Source organism: Poecilia formosa, unplaced genomic scaffold, assembly GCF_000485575.1.
Source record: "Poecilia formosa unplaced genomic scaffold, Poecilia_formosa-5.1.2 Scaffold36, whole genome shotgun sequence".
Taxonomy (NCBI): domain Eukaryota; kingdom Metazoa; phylum Chordata; class Actinopteri; order Cyprinodontiformes; family Poeciliidae; genus Poecilia; species Poecilia formosa.
In genome coordinates, this window is record NW_006799975.1 from 1,634,817 (window position 1) to 1,647,316 (window position 12,500).

General features: G+C 40.5%; 1 protein-coding gene across 2 annotated transcripts in view; it reads right to left on the reverse strand.

Moving 5' to 3' along the window:
- ldlrad4b (low density lipoprotein receptor class A domain containing 4b) overlaps positions 1-12,500 on the reverse strand; it is a 221,357-nt gene that overhangs the window by 117,482 nt on the left and 91,375 nt on the right. The window lies entirely within an intron of this gene.

A 12,500-nucleotide genomic window follows, 5' to 3' on the forward strand; every position in this document is an offset into this window, starting at 1 on the left:
GACATTTTCGGAGAGCAGAAGTCACGCTGAGCCTCCGCACCGGGTTAGAGGGTCAGCAAAGGGAAGCAAAAAACTCCAACCTGAAGGATAGAGTCAAACAGACAGTCAGATTATCCTGGTTGTTGCCTTGCAACCACTACCTTAACATCTCCAGCTCAATTGCCTCCAACTCAAGTCTTTTGTTCTTTCTTTTCACTTTTGGAGCTTCATTTGTGTAACAAAACATCCCATCCACATGGCTCCATCAGGTCTTGTACATATGATGTTTGGGACATTTGACACCATTCAATATTCTCCAAGTCTAATACAAACAATGTTTTTCCAAATTTAGCAAATAATCACTTTAAACAATCATGATTCCAATATTGACCAAAATATTCTCAACTCTACCCCACCTGTCTCCCTGCCCTCATGCCCCGGCCCAGTCTCACATATTTCCCTTTCGCTCCAAACATCCAAAGTTTCTTTTTTTTTGCAGCTGACATTAGAAGCTTTCTTTAGATCCAGTAGTCTCACGTTCACACAGCAGGTCTTGATGCTCAGTTCCAGCTTTTTGCTGGAATTCAGTTTTTTTTTCCCATTCTTACTAATTAAATGCGACCACAATCAGATTTCTGTGTGAACGGTTTACGAATGGATGCCATCGTCTGTGGATCATCATTAAAGTTATTCAGGAATGGGAGTCGACAGTATGGTCACAAGACCATAACAACACCAAGGAAGCTAATAAAATAAAACATAACTAATAGCAATGGCCGTGTTGTGGAGCACTGACTGCTGCTTGTCTGTTTGGATGTGTAGTCAGAGCCAAGAGTGGTGGGATTGTGATGTGATGCACTTCACTCACACAGACTTCTTTCATAGTTATAATTTTCAGCCATTGTTCACATCTGGATTTACTGTGTCTGTTGGTGCAGAATTATAATGTCTCACCTCAATGGCATAAATCACAAATAAAGTCAGGTTAAATGCAGTATAACTGTTCAGACTGCAGACGGTCTGAAAACTACCAGATACATATCCAAATTAGTACCACATATGAAAGTGGCTCCCTTACAGCCACTTTAAACAATCATGATTCCAATATTGACCAAAATATTCTCAACTCTACCCCACCTGTCTCCCTGCCCTAAAACCTGACAAGACGGTTTGGATCGGGCCTAAGCATTCCAGTTTGACCCGTGGACATTGTGTCCGAGTCCAATCCATCCCCACTAATTAACTTTAACTAGAGGCCTGAGCCCGAAGTAAACCCAACATATTTTTAATTAACATTTTACAGCTTTTGTTTTTAGACCATAATTTGAGTAAGCAGTGCACCTTCTCCCATTTTTAGCTTTAAGTTTAACGTCTTCTGGCTCCATCTTGTCGCTTGTTGTTACCGCAGGGTGAGTCAAGTGCAAATCATCTGGGCTGTGTGACTGAAAGCAGAGCAGCGGGTCGGAGCCACATGGGGATTTAATGTGCAGAGCACTGTGTGCTTGTTACAGTCTAATGAACTTCTGCGCCTTCCTTCATTCTATCCTCTATTTAGGCTGTACTAAGAAGATTAGCACAACTTTGTATCGTCCATCCTTGTTTGATTTCCTCTATGCTGTATGTATTGTAGGTTTATTAAATGGGCCACAGAAGCCAGAACCCTTCCTGGCTATAAAGCAAATCATTTTGGACCACTCCAGCTCAAGGTTCAGCTCAGGCTCAGGCCAGAGGCATAAATTCTATAACAGGAACTGTTTGGAAGTTTTAAGGATGTTGCGTTGCGTTGCGTTGCGTTGCGTTGCGTTGCGTTGCGTTGCATACAGATCACATCTCGCTATTTTTCAGACTCTAGGGCCACCCAATGATATGATGACCCCACCTGTTACTCAATTGTAAAGGAAAACCACCTGCACTGAGTAGAGCTGAGCAGAGTCGAGCCATGCTGTGGAAAAGGGCCATAAAGCTCCAACGGGCCAAACTTCCTCTCCTTTATTGGAATCACATTATTATTTAAGTTTCTGTGCGAAAAAAAAATATTGCATAAACTTCTCTTGCTGAGTCCATTATTACTGTCACTGCTAATGCAATTTCTGTTACACAGAAATGTTCAATAATTTAATCAAAATGGATGAAAAAAGAAAACTTTACATGCTTTGAGAACACTGATATTCATTTCAAGGGAGATTTTGAATGTAGAGACACATCTATTTTTCAGACTTTGCTCCCTAATTTAATTCCATAAACAGGTTATTGAGAGGATTTGGGGGAATGTGCATGCATGTGTGTTAGTGGCAATGTATGTGTGTTAGTGTGCATGCATGTGTGTGTGTGTGAATTACTAATTCTACCATAGCACAAAAAGTGGCCTTTTAGATGCTGTTGGATGTCGCCTATATAACCTACATCACGTTTCTCATTTAAAATAGCCTCCAAATTAACAGTGCCAGCAAAATCATTACTGTAATTAAAACTGCACAAACTTGAGCAAGTAATAACAGAGCAGTGGAGGCGTGCTCACCTGCATGTCATCTCCATGGATATGTTTTCTAACTACAAGTGCTGTTTTGTCTCTCTCTTTTAGAGTTAGATTTTTTTTCCCAAATTGACGATGCAGAGGACAGAAAACCATCCAACCATCAGCAGCAGGAAAAAAACAGCAGCAGAGCAAAGAAACGACTGAGAACTGGGCAGAAACGGATAAGCTCTGTGAGGCTCACATTTACTACAGTGCTTCTGAAAAATATGGATATTTTTTTCCTCTTTATTGCTTTTACAAATCAGTCATGATCAAAACAATAGAACTTTTATGACAAAATAATTTAGAAAAGAACCTTTTCTGTCACAATGCAGTCCTGTGTGTATTTGTCCAGTATGACTCGCCAATGTTTGAGCTCCTGGTTGTGACCTTGCTTCTGCTCTCCGCTGCTGTCAGACATTTATCTCTGTTTTCTGGTCACAAACCATGGAATCATGAGTTTCACCTGAAACAGCTGAATTTTCCCAGTGAGAGAAAATAAAGGACACTTCTGTCCTTTGTTTTGTTTTGGTTTTGAGGCGGAAAGAGCAAAGAGAGAAATTGGTACCATCTTTCAGCAAGCTGAACTCTGCAGTGAAGTCTGCATTAATTCTGCTAATAAAAAAAACCTTAACGCTTTAAATCTATCAATTAATCGAAATTAACACATTAATCCCAGCCAAATATTTGTACAATATTATGTTCCATATTCCAATATACCTTGTGATTTTAAATTAGAATTGAAAATGACGAATTGGAATATTTATTTGTGTAGCTCTCACCGTAAAACTATTCTGTTTATCTTTCTATTTTTTTCTAGTCACTAGCCAAAACTCAGCCATCACTTACCAAATGTTTGGTTCTCATAAAACAGCAGATTGGAATGAAAAGAAAATTCTTTGAATACTTTCATTCCTTGAAACAGAAGCCAGCATGAAAAATGTGGCTCATCACAATTAATTCCAGTTTTATTGAGGAGAAAATTAGTTTAGTTTTGTTTTTTTCTTAGGGCCTGGCTGGTTGATACTTCACAGCACTGTACACTGGGTCTTCATTCATTGTTATTTTGGGGACAATGTTTCTTAGCCAGTTGACAGCAAAATGTGCCACCTTTAAAGGTGCAGTATTATGTGTTTTCCAAGCACATGTTGCCATTTTATAGCATAAGTATAGAAGTATCTATGTTATCTTCATTTGTTATAAAAATGCTTTATATAAAATATGACTTAAAAACATTTTACTTTGTACTTTAACACTTTGAAATTGGGCCCCTGTCTCTTTAAAAGCTCCTGCTATTTCTGAAGCTCTGCCTTTAGAATGTCATCGCAACATGGCTCCTCTATTAACCCTTTAAACAATATTTTTACCAGCATTTCACTCAGAAGTAGCTCTTATGACGAGCTCAGCAATTCTACCAGTTGTTTGCTAATTGCTGCTGAATGGGGGAGTGAAGGAGGAGGGCTGCTCTGTGAGACTGAAGCTTGGAAACTGCAGCTCAGAGGAGGGGCTACGTCCTTGAAGGCGGAGCTAGGTCCACCCAGGTAATTTGCACAGCTGAATTGTTGCCATCGAACATTAAAGGATTTCTCAAAAATGCATGTCAGAATCAAGTCAAGCCTCCAGTTATGTTTCTGATTAGGGAATAACATCATAGCATGATGTAAAGCTCAAAAAGTCAACGATTTTATATAATACTGCCTCTTTAAGGAAAAATCAGGAGCGGTTGAGAAGGAAAGTACCTGCCAGCACACACACACACACACACACACACGCACACACACCTACACACACACACACACACACAAGCATGAACATCACAGCACTGGAGAAAGAGCTTTGCTGGCCCTGCTCCTGATGCCAGCACTTCCGCTTTGCCTGCCTGGCAGGGAGCGACCCCATGACAGTGCACATTTTCTCTTCTGCCACCCATAACAAGAACAGCTTGTTCTGCTCCTGTCTAGACGGCGGCGCAAGGAGGAGGGGCAGGAACAGAAATACAATTCAACGAACAGGCCAGCATGACTGTTCTTTGGAAAGCCCTTTTTCCTTTCTTTGAAACAGCAATTAGTAAGGGCTGAGTTACTTGCTCAGGCTGTCTGCTCCTCCAGTCTTTGATTTGGTCTCACCTATTACTTTGATCATCTGTCTGACCTCCTCTTTCGGTCTCATCACCCCTCTCTGCCAGAAGCTTCAGATTGATTACTTTGTTCAAGCTTGTCTTTTACCCTGTCTCCGTCCTGTGCAGCACTCCTTTTACTCTGCTGTCGCCCGTTTCCTCCGCCGCTCATCCTCCCCTCACAGTCACAGAACATTGCTGATAAGTTGCCATAGAAATTAGAAGTAAAAAGCCTGGAAATGCTTGAAAATGTAAAGAATCTGCTAACCTGTCCTCCCCCTCATACGCACACAGGTTAATTAATGTGATCAATACACGACAGAGGGTTAGGTTCAAGAAAGCTCTACAAAGCACTTAGTTTCACATAAAGCTTTGAGAAGTGAGCAGGAGGCAAACAAAAAGCATCTATTGTCATTTAAAAAGATGATCAATATGATATATGACAGATTAAATGAAAGGCCACAGCACCGGAAGAATATCTTTGTAATTAGAAAATTAATCTTTGTGCTATGCTGGTTCTTTAGGACAATATGAAACCTTGACAGAAAGCACTATGGCTACCTATTGAAAAGTCACTTCTCTATGTATTATTTCTCTTTCACTCATCTGTAACCCAGTAAGTCACTATAATGTTTTGCTTCTTGAGACTAAAGGTGTTTTCATGCCTGACAGTCCGGTAGACTCGATTCAATTTGGGACCAAATTTGCAACATTTGTTCCATTTTCAGCTGGTGTGGTTCACCTTCACACTGCACTGTGGCAAACAAACCAAACCCTTTCAAAAACCTGTTCACCTCCTCACCTGTGATGGCGCTGCACCAAGAAACACTGGAGATAATGACATGAAAACCTCTGAAGAAAACACTGAATGCAACTTCCTTCTTCACAAAATGTAAGTAAAAGTGGAATGGCATCAGATTTTTGCAGTTGTAGAAATTTTTCTGCCGCTAGCTCTAGACTCATGCATTTGTTTTGGTTGTATTTACCCAAAATGCCCTGCGCTATAGTCCACTTCCTGCTTTTGGAGTGGTCTCCACTCAGATTAGCATTCACACATGCATTCGAACCGCACCAGAGTTCCCCAGATGGAGGTTTGGAGGTGGACTATGAATTAGCTTTTTTGGTCAGCATCAGAGTTTGTTGACGGATTCACTCCTCCCCCCAAATATCTGACTTTTTAGGCAAATAAACTAGAGCTGGACTAAACAGAGCTGGTGTGAATGCACGCTAACTTACAGGCACAGATAAGAAGCTTTTGCCACAAGTCAAAGCGAAAAGTATAATAAAAGGATTTTCTTTTTCTTGAGGTTAAAGTTATTCTAAGCCTGGTTTAGGTTTCTAACAGAGGTGTGGTAGCAATATTGCTGTAGCACAAATTTTGTTCTGCTTGACCCTTCAAAAACCCTGGCTGACAACGAGCGCTGGGGAATACGGAGGTCATCAAAGAGAAGCAGAAACCTTCCTTTCTAAAAGCCTCCATATACAAAGTAAAGCGTTTGAAAGAGATCATGCTCACAGTCAAGAGATGTGGGCCGAAGAATCGAAAAATGAGAAAAGTGAAATAGAAAACAGATGGAAGGACTTTTAGAAGCTGCAGCGCCACTAAGCTATGATATAAGTGAAGCAGGTGATCAGAAGATAAGGCAATCAAAGTAAAACTAACTGATCACATTCAAGAATATTCATTTAATTAGGTGAAAATCAGTGGAACAGGGCAAAGACAGAAATCAGAAAGACAGGTAGTCTGAAAATGTCTATTTAAATGGAGAGATTGTATTTGTGAAGCACGTTATTACAAAACATTATATATTCATATATGACATATTTTGGATTAGAGGTTCTCCTACTCTTGACAATGTTAAATGTCCGTTAAGACTTCAGCAAATTGAATGTTATTTTAAATAATTAACCCTCATTTTTCCGCTTTTTGTACATCTGGTCCTGTCAGACATGCAATGTGAAACTCCTGCTAATCAAGGCTGCGTGAATGTTTTAGATTCGTCAACAAATTCTGCAGCATGATGTATACTGGACAATATAACTAAACTACTGAACTAAGCTAACCTACTGAACTAACCGCCCAGTGCTACCACATTATACATGAAGTTTTATACAAATCTGGTAGTATTGACCAGCATCTGGAACACAGCAGATCCCCTCTGAGGTTCTGCGCTCATACTTTCAGTTATTTGTGGATTTGTGGAAGTATTCGTGGTCCCTAACACCGCACTTAGCTATTCTTTCTCACTAATTCGGCTAATAACTGTTTGACGGCCGAGACTGTGTCCAGGAGATTGAAATATACCCCCTGATTATTAGATTAGTCAATCATTAAGTATAAAGAACAAAAGTCAACTAGAATTAATGTCACACTCAAAGCATGGCACTCTTACTGCATGGACGGCTCCCATACAATAACTCGATCTGTCCTGATGCAGTACCACATTATAAATTTTACACTCTTCATCTCATTGCATATGCACTATTTGTAATGGAACAATACGCATCCAGCACAACAAAATGATTGGGAAAAAGTGTAAAAGCTTCCACCAATTTCTGCTATTATAACTCAACACAACTCAAAGCCAAGGCAATCATACATTTTTTTTTCTAACCAGCTAACCAACCAGCTAGTCAGTCAGTCAATCTATCAATCAAGGTATCAATAAAATTGTCATGTTCCGTGTTTCTGTGTGTTTATTTTTGAGTTTCTGTGTAGTCCTGTTCCCTGTGAGTCTGTCTCTGCATCCTCCCCGTTGATTGTTTGTTTCCCAGGTGTGTCTCATTCCCTTGATTACCCCGTGTGTATTTAAACCCACCTGTTGTCTGTGTTCCTCGTGGGATCCTTGTCAATGTCAATGTCTAAGTTTGTCAGTTGTTGTCTACGTACGTCTTGGTTTGCATCAGTCTGTCCGTCGTCGCAGTGGAACTGCTAAGTCCTGTGTTGGCGTCAGCTCTAGTGTTTCAGTCTCTGTAGTCAGTTGCTACCGGCATCTAGCTGTGTGCTTGTTTTCTGCCGTGCTGCCTGCTCTGGACTGTTTCGAGCACCTTTATTATTAAATACATCTTATTCACCACCATAACCTGGGTCTCAGCGTCTATCCTCACCACCACCCACAACCACTTCTTGACAAAAATGAAACCTAAGGGCATAAATTCTCTAAGGACACTGAGGCTAGAGGGACACAAAACAAATTATTATAATAATAGGCTTATTAACATTTAATATAGAAGGATAAATCAATCACATATGGCAGATGGAAGCGGTGTTTTATAGCCTGGTCATTGCCTTCTTCTTGATTCTCATCTCCCTCCAGTGCTCCATCTGGGATTTCTCATATTGAGTTTGATTTCTCCTGTTACATTTCATCCAGCCAACCAGAAAACCAGAGGAGGAGTTGTGAACGATGACGTTGATTTTCTGTGCTATTTTAGAATTGCTGTCTATCTATATATGGTTGATATGTGGCAATGGCAGCAGAGCACATGAACTAAGCCTTTCAGTCCTTGTTTGCCGCGCTTCCAAATATGGAACAGTTAAAGTCGGAGCAGAGGAATGTCTAAGACATCTTATTGTTGGAAAGATGTCGTAACCCTACTTCCCACGGGGTTCTTTACAGTGCACACAATTTCTGCTAAGCTTCATCATGCTGGTGTATCACATACATCAGGGGTGGCCAAGTCCAGTCCTCGAGAGCCACCATCCTGCAAGTTTTAGAAGTATCCTTACTCCAACAGACCGGGATCAGCTCTACAAAGGCCTGATAACGAGCCATTCATTTGATTCAGGTGTGTTGAAGCAGGGATGCATCTGAAAGTTGCAGGATGGTGGCTCTTGAGGACTGGACTTGGCCACCCCTGACATACATCATGGCCAAACATTAACAACTGGTAACATCAGATCCAATCATTTCAAACTTTAACAGAGTTCACGCCTCCGACAAACAATCTTTTCTCAATAGCCAAAGGTCCAGATCCTCTACGAAGCAAAGCCTAGAACAAGGGGTTGTTTTTTTCCAGGCTATGTCATTCAAGTGTTTTGTATCAATATTTATTTGATGAGGGACCAGTTTCTCTAAAACTTTACTTCAAAAGGCAAGTTAGAAATTTGTCTAAAATAATCAAACATGAATGCACCAAGGCTGCTTCTCTTCAGCTGGAGCTTAACAATGCATCCCTAAAAGTAGTGATAAAAACACCATTCTAAAGACCGAAAACAACAGATTTCAATATCAAGCACATCATTCTGAAAAGAGATGAATAACTTTTAAGGCCTAAAAGGCACATTTTATGTTTTGGCGGAGAAATGGCTCTGCTTAGCATTTCAGCATCAACCAAATTCTGAAGTGTTTCCTCACTAACCAACAATAACTCTCAGGTAATGATATCCTTTGGGATGAAGAAAACTAAATATTTTCAACTTTGTCTCTGACTTGTATGTTCATTTATTTATGTTTACTGACTTAAAATTTTATTGTTAAGTGACAATAAAATGTTACCAAATCCTCCTGATTAGCTCACCTGTATCCAGCGCCGCTCTCTGCCCTTTCCTCCATATGTAGCATTTCCAGTTGTCGCTAGCTATGTTTTCATTACAAATGTATGCAAAACTTTGTCAATATTCCACTATCTGTTTATTTCCATGTAAAGGACATAACAAAGACCTGTTTGTTCAGGTAGAACTTGAACAGAGAGTATAAAGATTCCAGTTTGTTGCTGTTCTTGTGTTAGGATGCAGGTGAATGGCAGGTATAAACAGACCCCAGGATCAATATACCTTTGAATGATCCCTTAGAAACTCGATAAAACTTCTCTAATTTATCTCATACTTTTTTTATTCTCTCCGCATGCCCGTCATCATTTGTGAAGTAAGTCTGTCTTTCAACTGATCAACAGGGAGGTACAAAAACATTCTGCTCCAGGAAACGGAGACAGAGGAGGTAACAAGACACACTGACAGAAAGTCAGAAAGAGAAGAGGAATATCATGGAAAAAATGCAATTAAAGAGAATGATGAGGATAATGAAATTAGGGGCGACAATGAGGGCTTTCTGAAGGAGTGACAGAAGAACGAGAAGAGGAAGAGGTCTGTTAGACATCCCTGCACAAAAGGTAGAGTAAAGCGAGATCTAAACGGATTGAGCCTCTTTATTACACTGCAGCAGACAGGACGTGTAACAGACTTTCATCTGTCTGAGTCTCAGCAAAACTCAACACATCCCATCAAAGGTCTCACAGGGAATTCTTTCTGTTTGAAGAAATTATTGCTGAGAGATGCACAGAGGGTAGCCTCTGTTATAATGCCATTTCCTGTTACTGTCAGCTCCTGCTCTGAAAGTAACAGGAGAAATCAAATTCCACAGTGGGGAAGAAACCTGTTCATGCTGACTCTGACGGGAAAAGTGTGCCATGGACTGCACTTTGAATAGTGTGTGTCTACACGTGTGCGTGAGTGTGTGTGTGTGTGTGATTAAGTCTGTGGATGAAAGTTTAGTGGTTGGTCTTTGCCAGTGACAGACTTAGGGCTGGATTTTCCTTTTTAACAGACTCTATTTATTTGTAAGAAATGCCAAAGGTGACCTTTGACTTCTGCTATAGGGCCTTGGGTTCTTATTTCAGAAAAGTCAGAGGAATGTAGAAGTTTTTGTTAACATTTAAACCACTAAGCTGTCAATTTCTGCAACAAAATGGTGGATTTTGATTCTATTATGGCGGTGGATGTGTGAAGGCAGAAAGACAAGTCGTTTAAAGAAATATGGACCTCTCTACGTTCCGCTGTTTTAATGGTAGAGTATTTCACTCCCATTATTGATTTTTCTATGTGGGGAAAACTGATTATATAGAGTCATTTTATCATTCCAATGAAGTGCTGACATTAATGTTGCTACAGCAAGACATACTGAGCGATTTTAGTGGGGATGGGGCAAGAACGTTTGACATCATCCTCCTCTAACTGAGGCTTATCCAATCTTTTTTATCATATGAATTTGTAATGCGCTCAATTAAACTGCAATCTTTTGGTATGTGGCTCTGCGAGGTACAGAGTGAGTCTATCAGTCAGAACACCAGCCTGGTCCAGAAGGAATATGTTGGTTAAAATGGAACAGAAATTGCTTCGGCGTTAACAAAAAAGCATATAATGTCGCCGACATTCCACAAAGATGTCAAAACAGCCGCGTCTTCATAATGGTGGCTGTGCGCAAAGAAGCTGAAAAGTTAAAGCAAAATTGCTTCTGCATATGAAAATTCTGGGATTTTTTTCCCCCATTAGGCTTGATTTCTTCAGGTAGAATTTCATTTTTAAGTCAATTCTGAAATGTTTATTTTTACTCTGTGAATTTTTTTACAACTTTAAAATGTTCATTCTTTTATTTAAAAAATATGTTAGCGAACCTAAATAAGAAACAAAAAGTTTTAGGGACATTATTTTATTCAAGTCAGGAACATTTTCAACATTCAGTTACACATAGTACTGTTAAACCAGATATAGTGGAGCCAAGATCCTGGAAGTAGAATATTGTGGCATTTACTTAATAACTCGCGTATCAAAAAATCAAGACATCTGAGCCACAATAGAAGCTACGCATTTGCTGATAGGACCAGCCTCCCTGTATGCGCTACAACAGATAAAAACCCAGTCGGACTGCACTAAAGTGGAATTGCAACGGGGGAGAAATGGTGTTGTTGTCAAAGTCACCAGAAAACACAACATTTGTTCATTTCCTGGAGATTCTAATGGTCAATAAAAACCAAGTACCTTATTTTCCTCAAACTTTGTTCTGGATCAGTGGCTCTAGTTTTCTAATAAACGAGTCTCCGTCTTTACAATCTACACAACATCTTATCAAACATATCTGTGATCCATGAAATAGTTTTGAAGCGTCACATTAACATTTGATCCCGAGTCTCTGTGTGTAAAGCACGGACAGAACATCAAATATCGCTGCAGATTTGTCAAGTGCGTAACTCTGTTTTCTCCATGGTAACTGTGAACTGTCCATGTCAGACTGTTAAACATTCCCTCTTGCCTCGATCACTCTTTGTCTTTCACTTTTTATTTCCGTCCTGCTCGCTGCCCTCCAGCCTGCTTCCTTTTTATGAAGTCTATAATGTAATGATGTCATCTTTGAGCCGTGAAGGATCAGGACGTTGCTCTAACCTGGCTCAATCGTCTATCTTTTTTTCACCTTCTTTTTTTCCTTTTTTCATAACTCTTTTTCTATCTCTTTATCCCAAACATCCCTCTGTTTTGAAGTCTTTCTCTCCTTCACTCTTGTCCCCCCTCCCCATCCCTCATTCTCCAGTAACTCCGCTCCCCGTGTCCCTCTTCACCTTCCTCTTGCCTCTCCTCTCTCTGGCTCGGCTGGGATAATTAGGCATGCCTGAGATGTGCTGAATCAGCTGAACGCATCACCATAGTGAAGGAGAGATAGGGAGAGACTAACAGCGACGGGATCAGGGAGAGGAATAGAGAGAGACCTTCAGGCTGTGTCTCCTTTCTGCAGTCCAGACTGTGCATCCCCACTGCTCCGCTCTGTGGGTGTGAGTGTGTTCTGGGCAGCCGGTGAATGTGCTTGTGTGTGCCTCGAGGAGATCAAGTCATGCTATATGACCACAAACTGTTCTGCATTTTCAACCTTACATCTACTACTTCTTTGTCATGAAGCCTTCTATTGGCCAGGCTGAAAACACACACACACACACACACACGCGCGCGCGCACGCACGCACACGCACACCTACACACACACACACACACACCTCATGTGAATTCAACTAGACATCAGAAAAAGGCCTGTGGGACAAGAGCAGCACTGTTTTTACCTTCTTTTTTTTTGTCACTTTCCACTTAGAAGAGAAATCAGCTCCCCTGTCCCTATGGCCTTTGACA